We start from the raw sequence: 27,154 nt of genomic DNA, 5'->3' as shown, positions 1-27,154 counted from the left end.
AAATAGGAACACTTTTACACTGTTGGTGGGACTGTAAACTAATTCAACCCTTGTGGAAGTCAGTGTGGCGATTCCTCAGGGATCTAGAACTAGAAATTCCATTTGACCCAGCCATCCCATTACTGGGTATATACCCAAAGGACTATAAATCATGCTGCTATAAAGACACATGCACACGTATGTTTATTGCGGCATTATTCACAATAGCAAAGATTTGGAACCAACCCAAATGTCCAACAATGATAGACTGGATTAAGAAAATGTGGCACATATACACCATGGAATACTATGCAGCCATAAAAAATGATGAGTTCACGTCCTTTGTAGGGACATGGATGAAATTGGAAATCATCATTCTCAGTAAACTATCGCAAGAACAAAAAACCAAACACCGCATATTCTCACTCATAGGTGGGAATTGAACAATGAGAACACATGGACACAGGAAGGGGAACATCACACTCTGGGGACTGTTGTGGGGTGGGGGGAGGGGGGAGGGATAGCATTGGGAGATATACCTAATGCTAGATGACGAGTTGGTGGGTGCAGCGCACCAGCATGGCACATGTATACATATGTAACTTACCTGCACATTGCGCACATGTACCATAAAACCTAAAGTTTAATAATAATAAATAATAATAAAAGAAGAAAAAAAAAAAAAAAGAATAGGTAGCTACGAAAAAAATGACATTTGAAAAATGGAATGTTGTGCAAATATAAACAAATTGAAGAAAGTATTTTTCAAACTTTTTTTGAGCATAACTCTCAGGAAAAAACAATCTGATGTCTCAGCCCTGTATACACATCAATACAAATAATTTAAACAAAAGTTTCATGGAATAAAACCCCCTTATTACAAAAAAAAATAAAATAAAATAAAATAAAATATGTCTTTGTTGAGTACAGAAATCTAGGTTGACCTTCAGTGATAGAAATCTGCTGTCATTCTTGTCTTTGTTTTTCTGTACATAATGTGGCTTTGACAATTAAGTAATGATGTTTGGGGCTTGGAGTTAATTTAACTTCTTGAATCTATGGATTTATAGTTTTCATCATATTTGCAAAATTTTGAGCTATTATTTCTTCAATTTTTTTCTGTTCCCCTTTGCTGACTCTGGGAACTGTAATGACATACGTTTTAGACCACTTGAATTTGCCCCATAGCTAATTGACACTTTGGCCATTTTTGTTGTTGTTTTTACTATTTTACTCCGCATTTCATTTTAAATTGTTTCTTTATTTTGTCTGTAAGTTTTCTAATTTCTTCTGCGGTAGTGAATCTGCTGTTATTTCCATCCAGCGTATTTTGCATCTCACATTGTAGCTTTCATATTTAGAAGTTCAATTTGAGTCTTGTTTATATATTGTATGTCTTTACATAATTTTCTAAACATATGGAATACAGTTGTTATAACTGTTTTAGTGCCTTTTTCTTCTAATTCTAATATCTGTGTCAGTTTTGATCTTTTGTTTGATAGTTCTCTTTATTATGCGTTATATTTTCCTGTTTCTTTGTATGCCTGATCATTTTTATTGGATGCCAGATATCATGAATTTTACCTTATAAGATGTTAGATATTTTTGTATTCCTATAAATAGTTTTGAACTTTGTTCTGGGACACAATTTAGTTAGTTAAAGAGTTCGTTATTTTTGGGTCAGGTGTTTAAGATTTCTTCTAGATAGGACCAGAGCAATGCTTGATCTAAGGCTGATTCTCATGATTGAGGCAAGATCTTTCTTTGCTTTCTACCCAATGCCATGAATTACGTGATTTCCAGTATGGCTGGTGGGAAATGGCACCATTCTTGGCCTTGTGTGAGAACTGGTCACTGTCACCTCTAGTCATTTTGAGTGGTGCTTTTTCTGTCCTTCAGTATTTTCCTCACATGTATGTGTGATAATAATTTAGTGAATACTTTGAGAAAAACACCGGTTAAATCTCTTTCCCTGTAGGTTTTTCATCTTGATATACTGTCTTGAGAAGTCTAGTTACCTAGTCTCCCAATACTACCAGACCAACTCAACTCGGGGAGTCTGCCAGCCTCTGCCTGGGTTTGCTTTTTTTGTATCACAGTCTGGAAAGTCTCTAAAGACAGTAGCAAAATTGTAGAGCTTACCTTTTCTTTCTTGAGTGTTTCCTGTCTTTCGGGGATCACTTTTTTGTTGCTGATGTCTAGTCTCTTGAAAGCTAGTGTTTCAAATATTTTGTCTGTTTTATGGTTGTTTCAGTTAAGAGGGTAAATCTGGTCCCCATTACTCTATCTTGGTTGGATACAGTAATATCCAGGTTTTGCATTCTTAACGATTTTTAAACAATGATTTTAGTGAGATTTCAATAATATGTTATCAAGAATTATAAAGTGATTTCTAAGAGCTATTCATTATAATTTTAATAAGAACAGAAATGGCATGGTATAGTATACACAAATAGGAGCAGCTTAGGAGGTATGTTATTTCAGTAAAAAGAACACAGAAACAATAATAGAAATATCTGGTTCTTCAACCAACTCTCCCATTTATTAGCTTGTGACCTTTTAAGCTTTCTATTTTCTTCACAGAATTGTGGCAATCATTGAGATGATATATATAAAATTACTTTGGAATATCATTTTATGAAAATATGAGATATCTTTAAAAGTTATAAAGTTTAAATTTTATGAAATACCTATCAAAATATTTTTGTAATATATAATCCATGTATATTTCCTATATCATTTATAGGTTTCACAGGAAAAGTTGATAATATGAAAACACTTAGGGTCCTAATGGATTATAAAATCACCATATAACTATATTAGAACATATTTGTATGTTTAATTCATTTGAAATTATTTAGATTTCTATTCTCTTTAATACACATATATTCCTATCTTTCATGATTTTGTCTATATAATTCAATAAATAGTAATAGCATTATGAAAAGAAAAGAAGCCATATTTAAATGACAGATCTTTTTACAGTATTGGTTCCAAATTGTGGGACCTATTGCTTTTAAAAGCATAACTTCAAACACAATGCTAAATTTGCTTTAAATATAACTATGGAATTATTGAAAGTAATCTTTTCATTTGTATCAAAGATGAAAGATGATTTGTGATAATGCATAGGCTATTTTCCTGTCATCATAATTGAACTTATTCACTAAACTGAATTAACAACCAAGAGATGGTCAGGGAGCTTGCCCACTGGCATCCTATTACACATATAACTAGTGATAAAAATTTTAGAATGCAGCTTATGCTGTGAAAATACTTTTGCTTTTACAAAATGCCATATGCATTCATATTTTCATGTGAATATATTATTATAAGATCCTGGAATACACTTACTCTAATTTAGCCAACTAGGAATAAAATTCTGACTTGGTAAAACTTATTCATTGCTCTGTTTGCTTAAATTAATACTAGTGGTAAAGATCTATTCTATCCAGTTTAGGAATTCAGCCTGTAAGTAAGACAAATTTGAGTTGAGATATTGGTTCCAGTAATAGGGTTGCCAGATGAAATACAAGATGCTCAGCTACATTTGACATTCAGATGAACAACAAATAATTTTTTGGTGTACGTATGTTCCATGCCATATTTGAGACATACTAAAAATATTCATTTTAAAAAATCTGAAATTCAAATGTATCTGGGCATCCTGTATTTTTTATTTGCTAAATCTGGCAACTCCATCCTCCATCATTCACCAGCTAAGTGTCAATTCACTTTATTCGTTGACCATTTTAGTCCCTGGATTTAAGTAGTTCCCTTCAAAACTAGTTCTGTCTTGATGACTTCAGTACTGCTAAACAATGTTTCCAATGCTTTGGTCTCTCACTTCTTCTTTCATCTCTTTTCCTCCAGAGACCTTGAACTTTATTACATTAGTCACACTTCTACAGGATTGTATTCTAGAACTCATCATTCCAAATATATACACTTCCTTTATAATCTTTCATTTCAAGCCTTCCACTCTCCAACCAACCCTTCCTAATTTTCTAGTATACCTCTTTGAAGATCCCAACTCCAACATTCATTCTTTTTTACTCTACAACTCATTGATTCTTCCCAGAATTCATAGATTCTTCTACCATTTCGTTACCTTCCTCCTAGGTGTTCTTAATCCTCTCCTTATTCAGTAGATAGCACAGTCCTCCCTGATGGTATAGAATTATTAGTATACAAAGCCAGACTACCTGGCTTGTAAAAGCATTTCCCTGCCTTCACCGTTTACTAGCTGTAAACTCCAATAAGTTATCAAATCATTCTGCATCAGTTTACTATTAAATAGCAACAATAATAGTTAGACATACCTTATTAGGTTATTATGATGAATAAATAATTTATATAAGATACTTAGAATGGCTCCTTTCTGGTACACAGTATGCATTTGTATTGGTCTGTTTTCTGTTGCTTATAACAAAATATCTCAAATGGAATAACTTATAAAGAAAAGTAATTTATTTATTATAGTTCTGGAGGTTGAGATGTCCAATGTTGTAGGGCCACAAGTGGTGAGAGCCGCCTTGTTAGTGGAAACTTTCTAGAGAGTCCAGAGATGTCACAGGATACCACATGCAGGGAGGCTGAGCATGCAAATGTGCTATCTTAGGTCTCTCTTTCTGTTCCTAAAAAGCTACCTGTTCCCCTTCCATGATAACCCATTAATCCATTAACCTATTGACCCATTAATCCAAGAGGGCTCTGCACTCATGATCAAATCACCCGTTTTCCACCTCTCAATACTGCCACTTTGGGAAATAGGTTTCAACATGACTTTTGGAAAAGACATTCAAACCATATCAACACTACACTATGAGGCTAGCTTTTGTCATCATCAGCAGCAGCAGCATTATTATCCTCAAAAATGTCCAGATGCCTTTGTTCACACTCTCAAATCCTTTCTCCACAAACCCCATTTAAATCCAACTGTATGCTGTATATGCACAGATAAACTAGAGGGGTTTCACATTTAATTAGTAACTGTGAACCTCAAATTCGTCCTTACTGCTGCCTAGAAATTCAATTGCATGTCCAAGATTCATTCCATCTCCCCTTCACAGTTTCTCTTTTCTCAACAACTTTGCTTTTCTCTCCATGCTTATATATTCTTCACCAAGGAAATGTAAGCAACCGGGAGAGATTAACCCATTGTTAACCTTCCATGACATTTCTTTCTTTTTTTTTAAATGGAGTCTTGCTCTGTCGCCCATGGTGGAGTGCAGTGGCGAGATCTTGGCTCACTGCAAGCTCCGCCTCCCAGGTTCACGCCGTTCTCCTGCCTCAGCCTCCCGAGTAGCTGGGACTACAGGCGCCCGCCACCAAGCCCAGCTAATTTTTTTTGTATTTTTTAAGTAGAGACGGGGTTTCAGCGTGTTAGCCAGGATGGTCTCGATCTCCTGACCTCATGATCCGCCCACCTCGGCCTCCCAAAGTGCTGGGATTACAGGCGTGAGCCACCGCACCCGGCCCCCATGACATTTCTTAGTAGGAGTGTGTCAGGTAGTCACACTCTGTTAAATACTTATATGTGGCTGGGCATGGTGGCTCATGCCTGTAATCCCAGCACTTTGGGAGGCTAAGGCAGGCGGATCACGAGATCAAGAGATTGAGACCATCCTGGCCAACATGGTGAAGCCCTGTTTCTACTAAAAATACAAAAATTAGAAGGGTGTGGTGGCATGTGCCCATAGTCCCAGCTACTCGGGAGGCTGAGGCAGGAGAATCACTTGAACCCGGGAGTCAGAGGTTGCAGTGAGCCAAGATGGCGCCACTGCACTCCAGCCTGGAAACAGGGTGAGACTCCGTCTCAAACAAACCAACCAACAAACCATACAATTTAAATGTATTTTTATGTTTCTTTTCTTTTTCTGCCTGTTATTTGCAGGTAAAGCGACACTGCTTTTAATCTGTTGTATTTGAGAATAAGAAATGGCTTATATTTAACACATTTTGATAAATGTAAAGAAATATTTCAAATTTGATCATAGCTTGCTTAGTGAGATTTGCAAGATGAGAACTTCTTATTTTTACTTAAATCCACTGACTCTCAGCTACGTTCCTATAATCTGAGTCTGCTCATATCCTCAGGCTCCCCTTGTTTTATGCTGAATGAGTTCTTGGTTTCTCTACCTTGCCCAATCCCCTTATTTGTCCATTGCATCTCATCCCCTCCTGTCTGATGGATATCTAATAGGCACCTCAAAGTTAAAACGTTTAAAAACCATGCTTCTGATTTCTCCAGCAGGTTACCCATATCAGGAAATGGGAGTTTCATCCTTACACCTCCTCAGAACAAAGGACTCGAGTTTTAGTTTCCTCTAATGATGCATATCTTCTGCATAAGGCCCTGAGAACCTGTGGCTCACTAAAAGTTACTTACCTAATCCTTAGTTTTATTATCTGAAAAAAGTAGATGATAACATAATACCTATCAAAAATTCTGAGGAAAATTAAATCAATAATGCGTGAAAAGTACCGACCACAGTGTCTGATATAAATGTTCAATAAATGTTTGTAGCTTTTTTTACTATTATTGAAACTACTCTTTCCTCCTCCATGAAATAGATCTAGATTATGCTCATATAGATTCATATATATGTGTGTAGATACATAAGCACACACATGTACCTAAATATAAATTATAAAATGTTTAAATCCCATCAGATATATATTGACACAAAATATGATATACCATTCCTTCCAGTTCTATGGCAGAACAATTCTTGTTGGATTGCTCATGTGAGGTTTGTTTGAGAGGTACCTAGAACACCTCATCATGAGAGAGAAGTGGTGTAGTGTAGTGCTAAGAGTTCAACTTCAGCCAGACTTCCTGAGCTTGAATTTTGCCTCTAGTATGATACTGATGACTTGAACTCTTATCCCTCAGTTTTCTCATTTGTAATATGGGGATTATAATAGTACCTCCTCAAAAGGTTATTCATTCATTTATTTTTATTATTATTTTACTTTAAGTTCTAGGGTACATGTGCACAACGTGCAAGTTTGTTACATATGTATACATGTGCCATGTTGGTGTACTGCACTCGTTAACTCGTCATTTATATTAGGTATATCTCCTAATGCTATCCCTCCCCCGTCCCCCAACCCCAAGACAGGCCCCAGTGTGTGATGTTCCCCACCCTGCGTCCAAGTGTTCTCATTGTTCAATTCCCACCTATGAGTGAGAACATGTGGTGTTTGGTTTTCTGTCCTTGCAATAGTTTGCTCAGAATGATGGTTTCCAGCTTCATCCATGTCCCTACAAAGGACATGAACTCATCCTTTTTTATGGCTGCATAGTATTCCATGGTGTGTATGTGCCACATTTCCTTAATCCAGTCTATCATTGATGGACATTTGGGTTGGTTCCAAGTCTTTGCTGTTGTGAATAGTGCCGCAATAAACATACGTGTGCATGTGTCTTTATAGCAGCATGATTTATAGTCCTTTGGGTATATGCCCAGTAATGGGATGGCTGGGTCAAATGGTATTTCTAGTTCTAGATCCCTGAGGAATTGCCACACTGTCTTCCACAATGGTTGAACTAGTTTACAGTCCCACCAACAGTGTAAAAGTGTTCCTATTTCTCCACATCCAGCGCCTGTTGTTTCCTGACTTTTTAATGATTGCCATTCTAACTGGTGTGAGATGGTATCTCATTGTGGTTTTGATTTGCATTTCTCTGATGGCCAGTGATGATGAGCATTTTTTGATGTGTCTGTTGGCTGCATAAATGTCTTCTTTTGAGAAGGGTCTGTTCATATCCTTCACCCACTTTTTGATGGGGTTGTTTGATTTTTTTCTTGTAAATTTTTTTAAGTTCTTTGTAGATTCTGGATATTAGCCCTTTTTCAGATGGATAGATTTCTTCTAGATTTTCTAGTTTATTTGCGTAGAGGTGTTTATAGTATTATCTGATGGTAGTTTGTATTTCTGTGGGATTGGTGGTGATATCCCCTTTATCCTTTTTTATTGCATCTGTTTGATTCTTCTCTCTTTTCTTGTTTATTAGTCTTGCTAGCTGTCTATCAATTTTGTTGAGCTTTTCAAAAAACCAGCTCCTGGATTCATTGATTTTGTGAAGGGTATTTTTTCGTGTCTCTATCTCCTTCAGTACTGCTCTGATCTTAGTTATTTCTTGCCTTCTGCTAGCTTTTGAATGTGTTTGCTCTTGCTTCTCTAGTTCTTTTAATTGTGTTGTTAGGGTGTCAATTTTAGATCTTTCGTGCTTTCTCTTGTGGGCATTTAGTGCTATAAATTTCCCTCTACACACTGCTTTAAATGTGTCCCAGAGATTCTGGTATGTTGTGTCTTCGTTCTCATTGGTTTCAAAGAACATCTTTATTTCTGCCTTCATTTCGTTATGTACCCAGTAGTCATTCAGGAGCAGGTTGTTCAGTTTCCATGTAGTTGTGTGGTTTTGAATGAGTTTCTTAATCCTGAGTTCTAGTTTGATTGCACTGTGGTCTGAGAGACAGTTTGTTATAATTTCTGTTCTTTCACATTTGCTGAGGAGTGCTTTACTTCTAATATGTGGTCAATTTTGGAATAAGGGCAATGTGGTGCTGAGAAGAATGTAAATTCTGTTGATTTGTGGTGGAGAGTTCTGTAGATGTCTATTAGGTCCATTCGGTGCAGAGCTGAGCTCAATTCCTGGGTGTCCTTGTTAACTTTCTGTCTCATTGATCTGTCTAATATTGACAGTGGGGTGTTGAAGTCTCCCATTATTATTTGTGGGAGTCTAAGTCTCTTTGTAGGTCTCTAAGGACTTGCTTTACGAATCTGGATGCTCTTGTATTGGGTGCATATATATTTAGGATAGGTAGCTCTTCTTATTGAATTGATCCCTTTACCATTATGTCATGGCCTTCTTTATCTCTTCTGATCTTTGTTGGTTTAAAGTCTGTTTTATCAGAGACTAGGATTGCAACCCCTGTTTTTTTTTGTTTTCCATTTGCTTGGTAGATCTTCCTCCATCCCTTTATTTTGAGCCTATGTGTGTCTCTGCACGTGAGATGGGTCTCCTGAATACAGCACACTGATGGCTCTTGATTCTTTATCCAATTTGCCAGTCTGTGTCTTTTAATGGGAGCATTTAGCCCATTTACATTTAAGGTTAATATTGTTATGTGTGAATTTGATCCTGTCATTATGATGTTAGCTGGTTATTTTGCTCGTTAGTTGATGCAGTTTCTTCCTAGCATCAATGTTCTTTACAATTTGGCATGTTTTTGCAGTGGCTTGTACCGGTTGTTCCTTTCCATGTTTAGTGCTTCCTTCAAGAGCTCTTGTAAGGCAGGCCTGGTGTGACAACATCTCTCAGCATTTGTCTTTAAAGGATTTTATTTCTCTTTCACTTATGAAGCTTAGTTTGATTGTATATGAAATTCTTGGTTGAAAATTCTTTTCTTTAAGAATGTTGAATATTGGCCCCCACTCTCTTCTGGCTTGTAGATTTTCTGCTGAGAGATCCACTGTTAGTCTGATGGGCTTCCCTTTGTGGGTAACCTGACCTTTCTCTCTGACTGCCCTTAACATTTTTTCCTTCATTTCAACTTTGGTGAATCTGACAATTAGGTGTCTTGGAGTTGCTCTTCTCGAGGAGTATCTTTGTGGCATTCTCTGTATTTCCTGAATTTGAAAGTCGGCCTGCCTTGCTAGATTGGGGAAGTTCTCCTGGATAATATCCTGAAGAGTGTTTTCCAACTTGATTCCATTCTCCCCGTCACTTTCAGGTACACCAATCAGATGTAGATTTGGTCTTTTCACATAATCCCATATTTCTTCGAGGCTTTGTTCGTTTCTTTTTACTCTTTTTTCTCTAGGCTTTTCTTGTTGCTTTATTTCATTCATTTGATCTTCAATCACTGATACGCTTTCTTCCAATTGATCAAATCAGTTACTGAAGCTTGTGTGTGCATCACATAGTTCTAGTGCCATGGTTTTCAGTTCCTTCAGGTCTTTTAAGGACTTCTCTACACTGGTTATTCTAGTTAGCCATTTGTCTAATCTTTTTTCAAGGTTTTTAGCTTCTTTGCAATGGGTTCGAACATCCTCATTTAGCTTGGAGAAGTTTATTATTACCAATTGTCTGAAGCCTTCTTCTCTCAGCTCGTCTCCATCCAGCTTTGTTCCGTTGCTGGCAAGGAGCTGCGTTCCTTTGGAGGAGAAGAGGCGCTCTGATTTTTAGAATTTTCAGCTTTTCTGCTCTGGTTTCTCCCCATCTTTGTGGTTTTATCTACCTTTGGTCTTTGATGATGGTGACATACTGATGGGGTTTTGGTGTGGATGTCCTTTCTGTTTGTTAGTTTTCCTTCTAACAGTCAGGACCCTCAGCTGCAGGTCTGTTGGAGTTTGCTGGAGGTCCACTGCAGACGCTGTTTGCCTGGGTATCACCAGTGGAGGCTGCAGAACGACAAATGTTGCTGCCTGATCCTTCCTCTGGAAGCTTTGTCTCAGAGGGGCACCTGGCTGTATGAGGTGTCAGTTTCCCCCTACTGGGAGATGCCTCCCAGTTAGGCTACTTGAGGGTCAGGGACCCACTTGAGGAGGCAGTCTGTCAGTTCTCAGATCTCAGACTCTGTGTTGGGAGAACCACTACTCTCTTCAAAGCTGTCAGACACGGAGGTTTAAGTCTACAGAAGTTTCTGCTGCCTTTTGTTCAGCTATGCCCTGCCCCCAGAGGTGGAGTCTACAGAGGTAGGCAGGCCTCCTTGAGCTGGGGTGGCCTCCACTCAGTTTTAGTTTCCAGGCCGCTTTGTTTACCTACTCAAGCCTCAGCAATGGTGGACACCCCTCCCCCAGGCTCGCTGCCACCTGGCAGTTCGATCTCAGACTGCTGTGCTAGCAGTGAGCGAGTCTCTGTGGGTGTGGGACCCTCCAAGCCAGGTGCGGGATATAATCTTCTGGTGTGCCGTTTGCTAAGACAATTGGAAAAGTGCAATATTAGGTTGTGAGTGTTCCGATTTCCCAGGTACCCTCTGTCATGGCTTCTCTTTGTTAGGAAAGGGAATTCCCTGACTCCTTGCGCTTCTCAGGTGAGGCGATGCTCCACCCTGCTCCATGGGCTACACCCACTGTCTGACAAGCCCCTGTGAGATGAACCTGGTACCTCAGTTGGAAATGCAGAAATCACCCGCCTTCTGCGTCGCTCACGCTGGGAGCTGCAGACTGGAGCTGTTCCTATTCGGCCATCTTGGAACCAGGTTATTCATTTATTTTATATTTGAGCAGTGTTTACTGGAGTCACTGACACGAGTAAATGCTTTCTAAGTATTTATCATTTTTGTTTTTATTGTAATAAAATGGTATTCTCCATGAGAAGGTTTTAAATCATAAATTCAAGGGATTGTGTTACAGCTCACCTCTCTGGTGAGAGAATATGGGAATCATTTATCATAACAAAAATTATAAATCGTGGCATGATTTTGCCCATTTTTGTATATACATCTTTTTGAAACAAAAGGGTGGACGTTAATTATATGTTGTGCAGTTAGTTTTGTGGTGAAGTACAGTGGGGAATAAGCTGACCCAGTCCCTGCCTTCTTAGAACTTACGGTATAAAACAAGTATAAAGCATCACATAAATCACTATATGCCTAACTATTTCTTTTCTTTATGATATTCATGTTGGATTAAGGCTTGGACCAATTTTGTAGCATTGTAGGTTATATTATTTCATTTTCACACTGTTGATAAAGACACATCCGAGACTGGGAAGAAAAAGAGGTTTAATTGGACTTATGGTTCCACGTGGCTAGGAAGGCCTTCGAATCATGGTGGGAGGGGAAAGGCAGCAAGAGATAAAATGAAGAAGAAACAAAATGGAAACCTCTGATAAACCCATCAGATCTCATGAGACCTATTCACTATCACGAGAATAGCACAGGAAAACCGTCACCCATGTTTCAATTACCTCCTCCTGGGTCCCTTCCACAACATGCGGGAATTCGGGGAAATACAATTCAAGTTGAGATTTGGGTGGGGACACAGCCAAACCATATCATTCTGCCCCTGGCCCCTCCAAATATCATGTCCTCACATTTCAAAACCAATTATGCCTTCCCAGAAGTCCCCCAAACTCTTACCTTATTTCAACATTAACCCAAAAGCCCACAGTCCAAAGTCTCATCTGAGACAAGGCAAGTCCTTTCTTGTCTATAAGCCTGTAAAATCAAAAGCAAGCTAGTTCTTCCTAGATACAATGGAGGTACAGGTATTAGGTAAATATAGCCATTCCAAATGGGAGAAATTGACCAAAACAAAGGGGTTACAGGCCCATCCAAGTCCAAAATCCAATGGAGCAGTCAAATTAAAAAGTTCCAAAATAATCTCCTTTCACTCCAGGTCTCACATCCAGGTCATGCTGATGCAAGAGTGGGTTCCCATGGTCTTGGGAAGCTCTGCCCCTGTGGCTTTGCAGGGTCCAGCTTCCCTCCTGGCTGCTTTCACCGGCTGGCATTGAGTGTCTGCGGCTTAAGCTGCCAATGGATCTACCATTCTGGGGTCTCGATGATGGTGACCGTTTTCTCACAGCTCCACTAGGCAGTGCCCCAGGAAGGACTCTGTGTGGGGGCTCAAACCCCACATTTCCCTTTCTTACTGTCCTAGCAGAGGTTCTTCTTGAGGGCCCTGCCCCTGCAGCAAACTTTTGCCTGGGCATCCAGGCAATTCCATACATCTTCTGAAATCTAGGCAGAGGTTCCCAAACCTCAATTCCTGACTTCTGTGTACATGCAGGCTCAACACCAAGTGGAAGCTGCCAGGCTTGGGGCTTCCACCCTCTGAAGCCGTAGCCTGGAGTGGCTGGGACACAGAGCACCAAGTCCCTAGGCTGCACACAGCATGAAGACCCTGAGCCCAGCCCACAAAACCACTTTTTCCTCCCGGGGCCTCCGGGCCTGTGATGGGAGGGGCTGCTGTGAGGCTCTGACGTGGCCTGGAGACATTTTCCCCATGGTCTTGGGGATTAACATTAGGCTTCTGGGTACTTAACGAAAATTTCTGCAGCTGGCTTGGCTTGAATTTCGCCTTAGAAAATGGCTTTTTCTTTTCTACTGCATTGTCAGGCTGCGAATTTTCTGAACTTTCTTGCTCTGCTTCCCTTATAAAACTGAATGCTTTTGGCAGCACCCAAGTCACATTTTGAATGCTTTGCTTCTTAGAAATGTCTTTCGCCAGATACTTTAAATCATCTCTCTCAAGTTCAAAGTTCCACAAATCTCTAGGGCAGGGGCAAAATGCTGCCAGTCTCATTGCTAAAATATAACAAGGGTCACCTTTGCTCCAGTTCCCAAAAAGTTCCTTATCTCCATCTGAGACCACCTCAGCCTGGACCTTATTGTCCATATTGTTATCAGACATTTGGTCAACGCCATTCAACAAGTCTCTAGGAGTTCCAAACTTTCCCATATTTTCCCGTCTTCTTCCGAGCCCTCTAAACTGTTCCAACCTCTGCCTGTTACCCAGTTCCAAAGTCGCTTCCATATTTTCGGGTATCTTTTCAGCAATGCCCCACTCTACTGGTACCAGTTTATAGGCTGCCAGTGTTTAGGACCCGCTGGGATGCATTGGATAAAGGGGTACAGTTTCCTCAGGTTTCCCCACATCATTCCTTACGTAACTGGTGAAATCTAATTTCGTCCCTCTTCTAAAGTAGACAGTGCTTCTGAGTGGAAATAAATTTGGGAGAAAAAACCTCATCACAATGCTAGCCTGTCCCAGTGGAGTATTTTGCATCTTAAAGAGGCAGGTTACAAGTGGAACTAGAGATTATGCCTCCCAGCCTGAGAAAGGCAGCTGGCAGATGCCTGCAGTCAGCAGGTGTAGGCAGTCAAGATGCTGAAGAAAAATGATACTCAGCATCTGGCTGTTGATTAGGAACCAGTGATTCACTTTATTACCTAACCATTAAACCCTTAAGCCTACTTCCCAAGTAATTGTTTGTCAAAAAACTGAAAAGAAAATAAAAACTAAAGAAATTGAAGAACATTTTGCTTATATAGTAGTCAAAAGAAAATAAACTTCTGTTCTGAAGTATGTATCACAAAATAAGTGTAGGTTAGTCACAGCTGTTCTTGTGTCTATAACACTGTGAAAAGAAATAATATTTCAAACAATTAAGTGTATGTTCAAAGCATGTAATACTTTCTTATTTTGAATATAAAAAGGTTTGTTATTAGTAGTAAGAGCACATGCCCACTCCCGTCAAATACATTTTGTATAAATACCTTAAAATATCAATTAGAAAAGGGGTAACACATTATTAGCTTGCCTGGTAGCTATAAGACTTGCTCTGGCCATGATGAAGGATATGCAAAGGAGAATTTTAAAATTTGTTTAATGGATCCCACTCCTGCCTTTCTTAGGGCAAGTCACTTTTATATTTAATATTCAGAGGCCCAAGTTTACAATTTCTGAGTAAAACTTAACATCTTTCACAGTGAAAGACTTAGATTCTAATTCTGCCATACATGTAGATGATATAATTTCAGAGACTGTAGATTACTTTTTTATTTTTGAGAAAATAACTAAGAATTACATGGCAGCTGAGAGCCCCATAAATTTAATCCTAGAGGCTTTGCAGTTCACATTCACAGGAGTGCCCCAAATTGGCACCCAGAAGAGTCTTCCTTTGTAGTGTTACTATTCTCACCTACACAATCTACCTCACTAATTAAAGAGCTCAATAGCATTTGGATCATTTTATGAACTGAAGTAGATTGAATATGCATAAGAAGTTGACTCTGGACTTCTCAGTGTATGTTAATCCATTATTAACCTTCCGTGACATTTCTTAGTAGGAGTGCATCAGGTGGTCACACTCTGTTCAATACTCAGATGTATTTTCATATGTTTCTTTTCCTTTTCTTCCTGTTATTTGCAGGTATGGCTATACTGCTTTTAATATGTTTTATTTGAGAGTAAGAAATGGCTTATAGTTAACACATTTTGATAAATGTAAATAAATATTTCAAATTTGATCATAGCTCGCTTAGATTTGCAAGATGAGAACCTCTTATTTTTACTTAAATGCTTGTGTACTTTACCCATGATTTAGTTCAGTATTTTCTAGCAACAATTTGATGACTGATATCTTTAAGAACTTTTTTCCATCCATAAGCTTATTCCCATTTGTATGACCTTTGCTTGTAGTTCACATAGTTTTAAAAAACTTTGGTCCTCTGTTTGTGGAGTGTGAGGCATCTATTATTAATGAAATATTGGTGGATTTTTTTTCAAATTGTCTTGAGAGAATAATGTTCTCTTACTCAGAAAAAAAAGTCCTTAAGAGTGGCATATTCTTCCAGGAAAATCATTATATCCACATATGTTCATAAGATACACTATTAAATTTAGTAGTCCCATCACATGTAAGCTTCAGATATTGTTGCTTTAATGCATTCCCTCACTACTTTGATAAAAGCCTTAAGATGTTGCCACTAGTTCTTTGATGATTTCCTCTGATGTTGTAGTACCTCTCTTTCTACTCCCAAAAAACCTGTTTTGCATAAACATGAGAAGTCAAGGCAGTTTGAGTTAACGAGTACAAAGATTCAAGTTTTAGCAACAAAAGTACATGTATTTGTGATCAACTCTCTCACATATTATTGTCAACTCTCAATGTAAGGAAAGTTTATTTTAGATTTCTGAAGAACATGAGTCATTAGCTTTAACAGAAGTCCAAATATGCTACTCAGCTTTATAATTTTGACGTTTATTCAGCAATTTCCCCATTGAATTAAAGAGATTTCTTAATGGAATTTAGAGGGAGAAGAGTCATATTGACCTAGATATTGACTTATTCTGATTCATTTTCCTGATCATCTCTGCCTGACTCCTGAATGAGTCCTGCATACTGTTGGATTCAGGCATGGAAGATTTTTTAAAAAATGTTTAGTTCAAGTTTCCAAATAATTTTGCCACAATTATGGTTAATAAAAAGTCATTACAGATTATTAATTATGTCCAAGGTTAAGTTTAATATTCCTGTAGGGATAAACTATTAACAAATTAATCGTGAATTCAAATTTGTCCATTTTAATTGCAAAGTTCTACTTTCAACTAAACACTTAATATTCAGAATTAAACAATATTAGCTCAACAACTCTGAACATACTCATGATATGGGATGTTACCTATCTCATATGACTTCTCTTTTTGTCAATGTCTGGTCAAAATTATCTACAGTGTGTGTTCCCGTCAGCCTACATAACCCATTTAGTTGTTTCCTCTTCATATACAGTGCAATTCTTCTAACGCTTATGCTGTATTATATGTATTCTAAAGACAAAATTGTTCTTCCATGGCTCTATTCTAGAAAAGAGTGCCATTCTACTGACTCTCAGTGGTAACTGTGGGATTGCATTTATCTCATTGTGCTAAAAATGTCATTTTCACTTTTCCATCTATACTCTGCAAATTGATTATATAGATGTCTAAAATCTAACTGTGTCACCTACATTCACCTGTTTTTTTTTTCTTTAAAATTAAGTTTACTAGGCACCACTTCCACTACTGTTTTTTCCCTGTTACACTTGTGTTTTTCTAATGCTTGATTTGTAGCTTTGTATCAGATTGTCAGCAGAAGGTGAACAATTGTAGGTTTGCATATTGTGTGAGAGATGCATCTCTCGCCCTTTGTTTTGGGAACTGGCTGATCATACAGCTGTGTCCTGGAAGGGTTAGAGTCACCAACAGCCACAGTGTTTGCCCATGTGTGCATGCATCTGTGCGTGTGAGTATGTGCTGTCTTTGTTTCAGAGCTCTGTCTGAAACAGGAAGAGCATCACAAGGATTATAAAACCTGTGAAATCTCTGGGTTTTTCAAAGCTCTGCCTTCTTTCAGTTGAAATCAGACAATGAAGTGGAGTTTTCTACGTGATTAGCAAGATCTATACACAGGAGAAGAGAATTACTTCTGAGCACACCATTACTTGTCACAGATTTTCACATATACCAGTGTGGTCACTGCTAATAACCAGCTCTTGATTTCTCTTGTTTCAAATTGAAATTTTTCAAGGGGTTAACTTTTCCAATTTTCTAACTTTAAAATTTCTGAAGTGTATTACCTGTTTTTTTGTTTTGTTTTTTAAATCACTGCATTCCATAACATATGTAAGTGAAATCTCCTGGCACATAATACACATGCCCAAAATTACTTGAATCTGGAGCTGATATTTCAATAGAATTGTGCTTATATTTTATAATAGTTGGCTTTCTCTCTCTAGCAGTTTTGTTGGAAGACTTTTTTTTCTTTTTTTTTTTAATGCTTCCTTTCTTTTCCTCATTAGTTGTTATCAGCAAAACAAAAGGAAATGATATGGGAAATGCAATACATAAAAATGTTATGTGAAAAGATAAGGCAACTCACATAGCTTACACCCAGTGTAATTTGCATGTTTCCATACTAGTCTATACTAACACTCAGTTATTTACACTGTGGGAAATAGTTCAGTTAGCAAACTTTTAACTGATCCTTTTCATCTCAGTGTCATGACAGGAGATAGATATTTGAGATGCATGAACTAAGTATTCTGGGAAATTAGGTATTAATATTCCCCCGGCAGAAACTTCCACCTGACTACAACATATTTCATTTTAAATTTCCTAAGCTGTGACAGTATATCTAACTTATTTTGCTATTTGAACTCTGTCAAAATAAAAGTGAATACTCTAATGTTATTCTTTACTATTTGACGTAAGAATCACAATACACACAAATGCAGACGCCATGCATGGAGTATAGCAACTCGTGGTTAAACCTTATCAGATGAGACCCAAATAGCAGAGATGGGGCTGGGAAAATGCTTTGGAGAGGAGACAGTTTCAACAGCCATGATGTTAGAAGCTAGGCGTTGTGAGTGTGCATTGCATTTGTCAGGTTCAATGTCATTGATCCGGGCACTTAAAGCTGACCAATACAACACTGTGTAATTTGGACATTATGACAGATTATTAACCTGGGGAGATAAAATAAATTAAAATGGAGCACTAAAAATGCTATTGTAAAGCAAAAATAATATTAAAATATCCAATATTTGCAATTTCTATTTTATGTATCACTATAAACATTTAAAGGAAGGGATATCTGAAATACCTATGTGATATTTATTTTGGCTTCTCTCTTCAGAAGCCAAAGAATATCTTTTATGAGATAAAAAACTTGTTACTAGAAAATGCTAATATATCACTTTCCAGTTATATATGTGTGTGCATATATTCACTTTTTAAGCTAGGAAATAAGAACGAGTGTTAGCTGCTTCCTAAAATACTATCAATTAAAACAAAAAGAATATTCCTGCCAATGCAATCATTTTCTTGGGATTTGTTGACAACTTTTATTGAAGTACTATGAGTCTTTTATTTTCCTTTGTTTTTCCTATGTTTATTTTCCTATGTTTTTCCCACATAATGGAGCAATCACTGACCAAAAGGTTTCAGGACACCATTAACATTTCTTGTCACCAAGAGTATGAGTTATCCCTAAGAAAGCATTTTATACTTTCTCTGTCTCTCTTTGTCCAGGTCACATCTAGATTTTTTAGATTATTGCAAAGTATATCCTGTCTTACTTGAGGAACAAGGGAAACTTACCCCAGTTCTCCTCTTTTATCTAATTTTACTTTGTTGGACTGTAGTTTCATCACAGTTAAAAATATCAACCAAAAATTATAAATTCAAACAAGAAGTGTGCATTGATGATTCTTTTGTATTGAAGGACTTTTTTTAACCTCTGAAAGAATAAAAGAACTCAAAATGGAGTTTTATATTAAAGGGCATTTTTTAACCGCCAAAGGAATAAAAAAACTCAAAATAGGAAACGTTAAAATATTTTAACTCATTTTTTTTCTATCTCTCTGGTTTTATTACCCTTTCCAAGTTTTATTTCTTTAATAATAATTGTACTGTTACAGTTAGTAGTTTCCTGGGGAAAACTTTGTTTGCTTGCAGGAAATTTGTGAAATGTCTCTGTCATAGTTTGATGTTCCTCTGAAAGATGACATTTTTCTCCTTGCAGATAGATTCTGGAAGTTGCTTTTGGCATATATCTTGAGAACTAGAATCATAATACTGATGAACACACACACACAGAATTTTCTTTTGTTTTAGTTTTTATCCCCAAATCATGGTTATCAAAATTATTATCATCTTCAACTAGCTGCCTACCCCCTCCTTTCTTCCTATAATTTCTTTCTCTTTTTTTCTCTTCTTTCTTCTTATTTGTACTTATAGTAAAATGGTTAAGGATACAGTTTACAACTTATTATTTGATGGACTGAATTTATTTCTTATATGACATAGAAAAACTAACTTTTATTAAGAGTGATTTCCTGGGAAAAGTTGATATGTTAAAGATAATTAGCAGAATGTCATAGTCATTGGTCCTAATAACATATTCTAGTCCTCACTTAGCATATAATTGGGTTGCAGGTTAATTTCCTTTGAAGGAGGCATAACCATGGACTGCTTTGGCCAATGAATGATGGACAGAAGTGATGAATGTCACTTCCTGCAGGACCTTTAAAAATCTGTATATGGTTTTCCACATCCCGTTTCATCTCTCAGTAGTGCTGAAAGCATATTTGGAGATGGAGCCTCCATTATCCTGTGTCCTTGAGTAACTATGAGGAAAAGAACTTCCCCACTAATCCACTTTGGACATGTAGAGAATGAAATAACATTTTGTTTTTAACACTGTATGTTTATATGGAGTTGTTTGTTACACCAGCATATCCTATCGTACCCTGATAGAGAGGAACTGTACAACTTTGGCAGGCTCTAGAAGACTTGTAATTTCTCTAATCTCTAGGAAGCCACAGTGTCAATCATGAGACATGCCATCTCATTGGGAACATTCTAACATTACAAAGGAAGAAGCTTTACTTTCATCTCTTTTATGCTCTCTAGTTTGAATATGGCATGCTCACATGAGATGGTAGCCTCCATGAAATATTTTTGATTTTTGAAATTTCATACATAATCTGCCTTTCCCAATTTTAAATATGTCTTTCCTTCTTTACCTTCAGGATACATTATCTTCCAAATGCAAATGCCTTTGGGAAGGAGAATATTTTAAGTCTTATCAGTTGTTTATGCCTTAGTGAGTAAGGTATATAATGAATTAGAATGTTTTCTAAAAATAGTTTTAGATAGTGGCAAAAACGGGGAAATGATAAGGGATCATGGCACCTGTCTGGCAAAAGGGAAAAGGACACAGAGATTGCATGTTAAAGACAAGTTTTGCCTACTTCAAAATTTTTAGATGGACTGGTTCTTTGTTTAATACTCTAGTGTATGCCAAGATTAAATATAAGCTCTAGAGAAATTTTAGTCCTTGGTATTATAGAAGAATTAAATTACATTAATGCCTTAAAGGTTTCTAGAAACTCCTTGTTCTTATAAACTGATTTGCAGGGGACAGAAAACTTGGGAAAGTCATATGCTTCTTTTGATTGATTTTACCCATTTCTCAAAGAGCAATGATAAGTAGATGTACTTCTGCTGACTGGTGAGATATTGATGAGTTGATGTTTCTGAAGCTCATCGAGGTAGATGAAATGCATTTTAGCAGTGAAAAAGTACTGCTTTTGCAATTGTATAGTGATATGCACATTTTAAATGTGTTCCTCCACACTTTTGCCTGACATGCTTCTGGTTAAGGACATAATAACTTCAGTAGAGTAAAACCTCATGCAGTTTTAAAGATATTTCAAAAGTTTACTAATATTATACTTACTAGTATGCTAATGAAATAGTAAAAATCTTGGTAAGTTTCAATTTTAGTCTTTTAGAGGGATGAACTCCTATATTTTAGATGATTTATAGTTCTTAAATGCTATTGGAAGCCAAGGCCAAATTTGATATTTAATGTTTGTCTTAAAGTGTTATCCAGGCAAAATCTGGTATTATTGCATAAAAGTAGGAAACTTTCACTTCCTAATTTCTTCCACATTTCTCAAACTGGTAATAAAATCTGACTTTTAAATAATTAATGCCAATTATTTGCCAAGAGACTCAATTATAATATTAACAATTCTAAAGGTACAATTCTGATCCATGAGTAGCATAAAAAAATCCAGTTCTATGCGCCCATGTCTGATTTCGTTTTCTATAGTGATATTGATTTTGGACTTTATTTCTAAATTTCTTAGGAGACATAGATCTTTTCCTTTGCCTTAGATTTTTAAGAGGGAAGCTAAGTTTCCCTCTTAACAGATTTAACAGATTAGAAGTTTTCATAAATTAATGATTGCCTTTAGCTGGCCCACTTGTTGCTAACAGAAAAGCCATTGTTATAGGCATAAAGACCTTCAACATCCCATGTACAAAATCAATTGCCATTAAAAAGATTTGTACCAGTAGCCTTTTATTTTTGAGACTTCTGTAAAAGCAATCTAATGTAACAATAAATTATTATTTCTTTTTTGAAGGGCTAATATGAGATCTTCTCTACTATTTATTTACTTGCAGAACTATTTTCTGAGTCCATTTCCAAAAGTGCGTTAGCTGCCATTTGGCAAATAACATTTTTTTCTGCATTATTTGCTAATATTTTAAACTTAAACGTTATCTATTATCAACTGTTGCCTTAGTGGCCAACTTATGTTTGACTTTGGAAACCAAGACAACCTCTACTTTCATGGTATTTCTCATTCCAACATCCTGTGCCTGGCCAAAAGTCAGATATAAGGAAAACAATCCTTTTATTCCTGATACCAGTTTTTGTTTTCTACTTTATATATTATCCCATTAAATTACTTTTTTTTATTATGGATTAATTTAAACCATGGGTAATTTATCTTTAAAAATTGATTGGATTTTAATCTCCTTGAGGGTAAAGACTAGGAGTGTTTGGCTTTGTATACCTACTGCCTGACAGATGGCAGTATTTAATGGAAGCTTATTAATCAATGAATAAATAATTACAGCATTAGTTTTGATGGGAACACTAATGTAAAGAACATTAAGGCATAGTATTTAATATATACTCTCTACTATGTGACAAGACCAATTCACATGCTGATGGTATTTGGTCTATATTGCCATATCCCCTATATCATTTCAGTGAATGACAGCTTGTTTCAGAAAGCTAGCACTTTTAAGTTTTGTCAGAGAGCTGCTTTCTACATGATACGAACTACTTTGCCCATTTGCAACTTGGGAAGCATGTGCCTGGAAATTAATGTGTTCGTGAAGGCAGCCTGAAACCAGTGACTGACAAGTACTGGAGAGTGTAAATACCCTAGCTCTTTTCCTCTCTGCCTGGGAAACATGTGAGGCATGCATTTTACACAATTTTCAGTGTGATAAAACTAAGACAGAACTATAATACAAAGAAGAAAATGTTATCGTCCAATTCCAAAATAAGCACATTTTCAGGATAGAAGACAAATGAGGCAAAATAATCGACAATACAGTATAACAATTACCTATATATTATATGTTTTTAACACATGGAAAAATATTTTCCCAGTTTTGGTTTTGTGAAATTTAAAAATAATTATTTTCTTAGAGATTTAATATTTATGTGGCCAAAATTTGTATTTAGTGATTTTTTTTTCTCCACTGTGTGGGTTACAAAGTAGTCACATATTTTTCTGAGCCACATTTAAAAATTTTTATGTTTAAATCTTTAAGGTATTTGAAATTAAATTCTTGGTAACTAGAGGTACGGATCTCTCTCTTTTCCATTCTCTTTCTCTCTCTCTCAACAAATTATTAGATACTTGTCCTAAAAGTGTTTATTAAGAAAATATTTATTTCATTCTGATGTGAAATGCAACCTTCAACAATGTGCTAAATTTCTAAAAATGCAGAAGGTTTTCACTTTCTGTCTATTATATATTAGTAGTAAGCTGTTTTAATTAGCATAGTCTTATCGTGTGTTTAATATTTCATTTTTCAAATCCTTCTTTACTTTTTTAATTTTCAAAATATTTTGGCCATGCTTTTTCATTTATTCTTCTTGGTAAATATTAACAAATGTACCCAGTGGAATAAAACTAGAATTTTGATGGATATTATATTGAATTTGTAACATTTGAAGAGAATAAAAATGTTAACATGAATGCTTATAAAAGAAATATGTGTAAAGTGTCCTCAGTTCATACACATACACACAAGAGCCCTTAATTCTGTATCTTTCAGGGAAAGTACAGACAGGAGGTCACGTATGATCTAGACTTTGAAGAGAGGAGCGTCCTGCAGGGGGACATTCTAACCTAAAGAAAGTGAGAATGTATTATGGTAAAGCTTGAAATTCAGACTCAGATTTAGTTGAGAAGACATTTATGAGTGATCCTAGAGAATTTGGAGTCAAAATTTAGGCAGTAGGGAATTTTTTTATGATTATAAATAAAGGGAATAAAATTTAGAAAAATCACACATTTAATCATTTAGTGATTAGTGCTTAGGATATGTCCATCAGCAAGGAGATGGGGATCCTGGTCTTCGTGAAGCCCTCTTTCCAATGAATGATTGAAATTAAACAGAAAACCTGGTAGGTAATGGGGTCTGTGGAAAAAAGGACAAGCAGAGTAGGGTAAGGAGAATAAACAGTTTCAGTGGGGGAAGAGGGGGGAGACAAGAGAATGGTGGAATTTTAGACAAGTCAGGAAAAACTTCATTAGGAAGTTGATATTCCACAAAGAGTTAAAAGAGGTGTGTAGGCCTAGGACCTTAGACACCATTTTAAGGAGTTGAAATGACTTAAGCTCTTCCTCTGAGTATGAGGAATGCTTTGACAAAGTTTTGAACAGAAAAGCTACATGATCAGCTTTGCGTTTTAAGAGAACCACTCTGGTTGCTGTGTGCGTGTGTGTGTGTGGTGTGTGTATACGTGTGTGTGAGTGTGTGTGTAACAAAGATAGAAGGAAGGAGAGCAGGTGGAAGGTCTTTGCAGCAATCCAGGTGAGAGATGAGGTTAGCTTTGACTCAGATAATAGCAATGGAAGTTGGATGAGGCAGATAAATTCCAGGTGGGTTTGAAAGTGAGCTGACAGGAGTTACTGATGGACATGTTGAAGGGTATAGGGAAAGAGAGGAGTGAGCTGGAGGGATGAAGATGGTGTTAATGTAGTTGGGGAAGGCTGCAAGTGGTGCATGGTTGAAAGAGAGGATTTTGGTTGTCTGTAACACAGGAAAACGCAAACTGTAACACAGGTTGTTGGATATATGAGTATGGAATTCAAGAGAGATATCAGGCCTGGAAGTATGACCATGAGAGTCATTAGCATATAGATGATATAAAGTCATGAAAGTACATGATATAGCCAGGGTAATGAATATAGCTAGGGTAGGGGAAAGAACAGACTGAGACTTAGGACATTTCACTATTAATAAATAAGAGAGGAAACAGCAAAGGAGACTGAGAAGAAATACTCAGTGATATAGGTGAAAATTTGAGTCTATAGTGTCCTGAAAACCCATAAAAAGGGTATTAAAGGAGAAGAGAATGATCACGCATTCACTGCTGATAGGGAAAGTAAGCTGGGAGTGAGAACTGACCATTTGATTGGCAAGACAGAGGTCATTGGTAATCCTGACAAGGGCAGTTATGGTGCTCTGGTGGAGCACAAAGCCTTACTGGAAGGAGCTTAAGAAAGAATGGGAAAAGAGGAATTGAAGACAGTTAGTATTGATAGCTCTTTTGAGTTTTTCAAAAAGGGCACAAAGAAATGGAGTAACATCTGGTGGGAGAAGTAGGGTTCAGAGAAGATTATTTGTTTTCCTTTAGGTGGGAGAAAGAACACTTGCTTGTATTCTAAAGGGAATGATCTGGTCGAGTCAATGTTTGGCACTGTAGGTTACAGGTGAGAGGAGGGCATTGCTGGGTGGTGTTCTTGGGTAGTGAGAGGGATGGGATCTGGTATAAATGGAGAGAGCTATTCTCTGCATAAGATGACATATAATTCATCTGTGATAACAAATGGGAGTATTTGGGTATTGGTACAGGGAGTGGATAGACATGGAGGATGGAGAATGGCAGGAATAAAGAAATTGACAGAGGCAACTGAAAAAAGGAAGAAAATGGGTAAAACTCACATAGCATTTATTACATGCCTGGCACTATTTAAACAATTTACTTCTATTATTTATTTAATCCTCATACTAGCCCTGCTCTAGGTACTATTAGTTTCTCTGTTTTACAGTTGAGGAGACTGAGGCAAAGAGAAGTGAAGTATTTTAACCAAGGTGCCATAGCTAGAAAGAGGTAGAGCTGGGAGTTGAAACCAAATCAGTCTGACTCTTAACCAAGTTCCTGCAGCCAAGCACTTTGACACATTTCTTCTTTGTGAGAAGAATTTCAGGCATAGAATGACCAGAACTTTACCATTTAAATGCGAGGAGTTGAGGATACATCCTCAGAAACAAAGATTTTTTTTTTTTTTTGATGAATCATGAGAAGATGTCTTGCCCTTTTCTTTGTCACATGATTAATTAACTGAAATGCATCTTGCAGGGAGTCTGTAAACATCAATCAGGTAAAGACAGAAGGTAGGATTTAAATTATATCAGTTATTTATAAGATCTCCCTTATTCTTGTCATAAGGGAGCAGATAATTTGTGGTAAAATTATTTTGTGGCAAGTAGTGTACTATTCTAAAAGTTTGATTTATAAACTATTTTTGAAATGAAAACTATATTTTATTAGAATGGCATGCATGATTTTTTAAAAATTTTTAACTATTAAGTTCAGTGATACATGTGCAGGTTTGTTATATAGGTAAACTTGTGTCATGGGGGTTTGCTGTACAGATTATTTTGTCACCCAGATATTAAGCCTAGTGCCCATTAGTTATTTTTCCTGATCCTCTCACTCCTCCAACCTTCCACCCTCTGATAGGCCCCAGTGTGTGTTGTTCCCCTCTATGTGTCCATGTGTTCTCATTTAGCTCCCACTTACAAGAGAGAAGATGCAATATTTGGTTTTCTGTTCCTGCATTAATTTCCTAAGGATAGTGGCCTCCAGCTCCATCCATGTTCCTGCAAAGGACATGATCTCATTCTTTTTTATGACTGTATAGTATTTTATGATGTATATGTACCACATTTTCTTTATCCAGTCTACCATTGATGGGCATTTAGGTTGATTCCATGTCTTTCCTCTGTGAATAGTGCTGCAGTGAACATATGTGTGTATGTGTCTTTATAATAGATTGATTTATTTTCCTTTGGGCATGTACCCAGTAATGGGATTGCTGGGTTGAATGGTATTTCTGGTTTTAGATAGAGGAATTGCCACACTTTATATAAAATATAGAAGCAATAGATAAAAATGTAAAAAAAAATAACTACCCGATTATGCCACCATTAAGAAATAACATATTAACAAATAGATGCTTATTCTTTCAGGTGTGAATATGTGTCTATGTGCATGTTTCCAACTTTTGAAGCCCACATAGTAATACAGCTTTAAAATTTACCTTCTGAAGCTCACAAATGTATTTTATACAAATATATTAAATATGTTAAACACATTGTGTCATACAAATGTATTAAACTCTAATTCAATCTAAAGTATTTTCTAATGAGTTAAAATCCCAAATATTTTCTTTTCTCACAATGTTTCTGATATGAATGTTGTTTATTTCTAATACTAATCTAAATAAATTGATTTTACACTTAATTATTTACTATTTCCATTCACCTTAGGAGATTTAGATGTATGATAAAACAACCAGAAAAGGTAAGGTGACTAAAAAATGTGCTATTGATAGTGACAGAACAATTTTTTTACTTAATAGCTTTGAAGTTCTTACAGAAGGTATAGTGCTGAAATACTTTCATATAATCTCCACTTCTTGACAAACACAAATGTCAATTTAATTGCACAATTTTTAGATCACAAAGGCAAGAGAAATCTGAATGTAACCTTCACATTAAACTTCAGTAGCTTGCATAAATGCCTTGCTTTGTATATATTTTTTAAAATATAGGTAAGACAAGAAAGTCATGTAACTGTTACAAGAATGAATTCAGAGTTTCACAGTGTGAATTACAGGGTGGGAACAAAGTTGTACCTTTCCATTTTAAGTTCCTGAGATACCTAATACATGAAATGAGACCTCTTTATCAGTTTCATTGGTAAAGGCAGTGAGTATCCTATATTCATGTCCCTTAAAAATACAAATGAAATTGGGATGTAAATAATAATTATAAG

General features: G+C 36.6%; 1 protein-coding gene across 5 annotated transcripts in view; it reads left to right on the top strand.

Moving 5' to 3' along the window:
• The window catches only part of TFEC (transcription factor EC), a 273,116-nt gene that overhangs the window by 160,346 nt on the left and 85,616 nt on the right, over positions 1 to 27,154 (top strand). The gene's annotated exons all lie outside the window — the stretch shown is intronic.

This window comes from Pongo pygmaeus, chromosome 6 (genome assembly GCF_028885625.2).
Source record: "Pongo pygmaeus isolate AG05252 chromosome 6, NHGRI_mPonPyg2-v2.0_pri, whole genome shotgun sequence".
Classification (NCBI taxonomy): Eukaryota; Metazoa; Chordata; class Mammalia; order Primates; family Hominidae; genus Pongo; species Pongo pygmaeus.
This window is presented reverse-complemented; position numbering and strand designations above follow the sequence as displayed.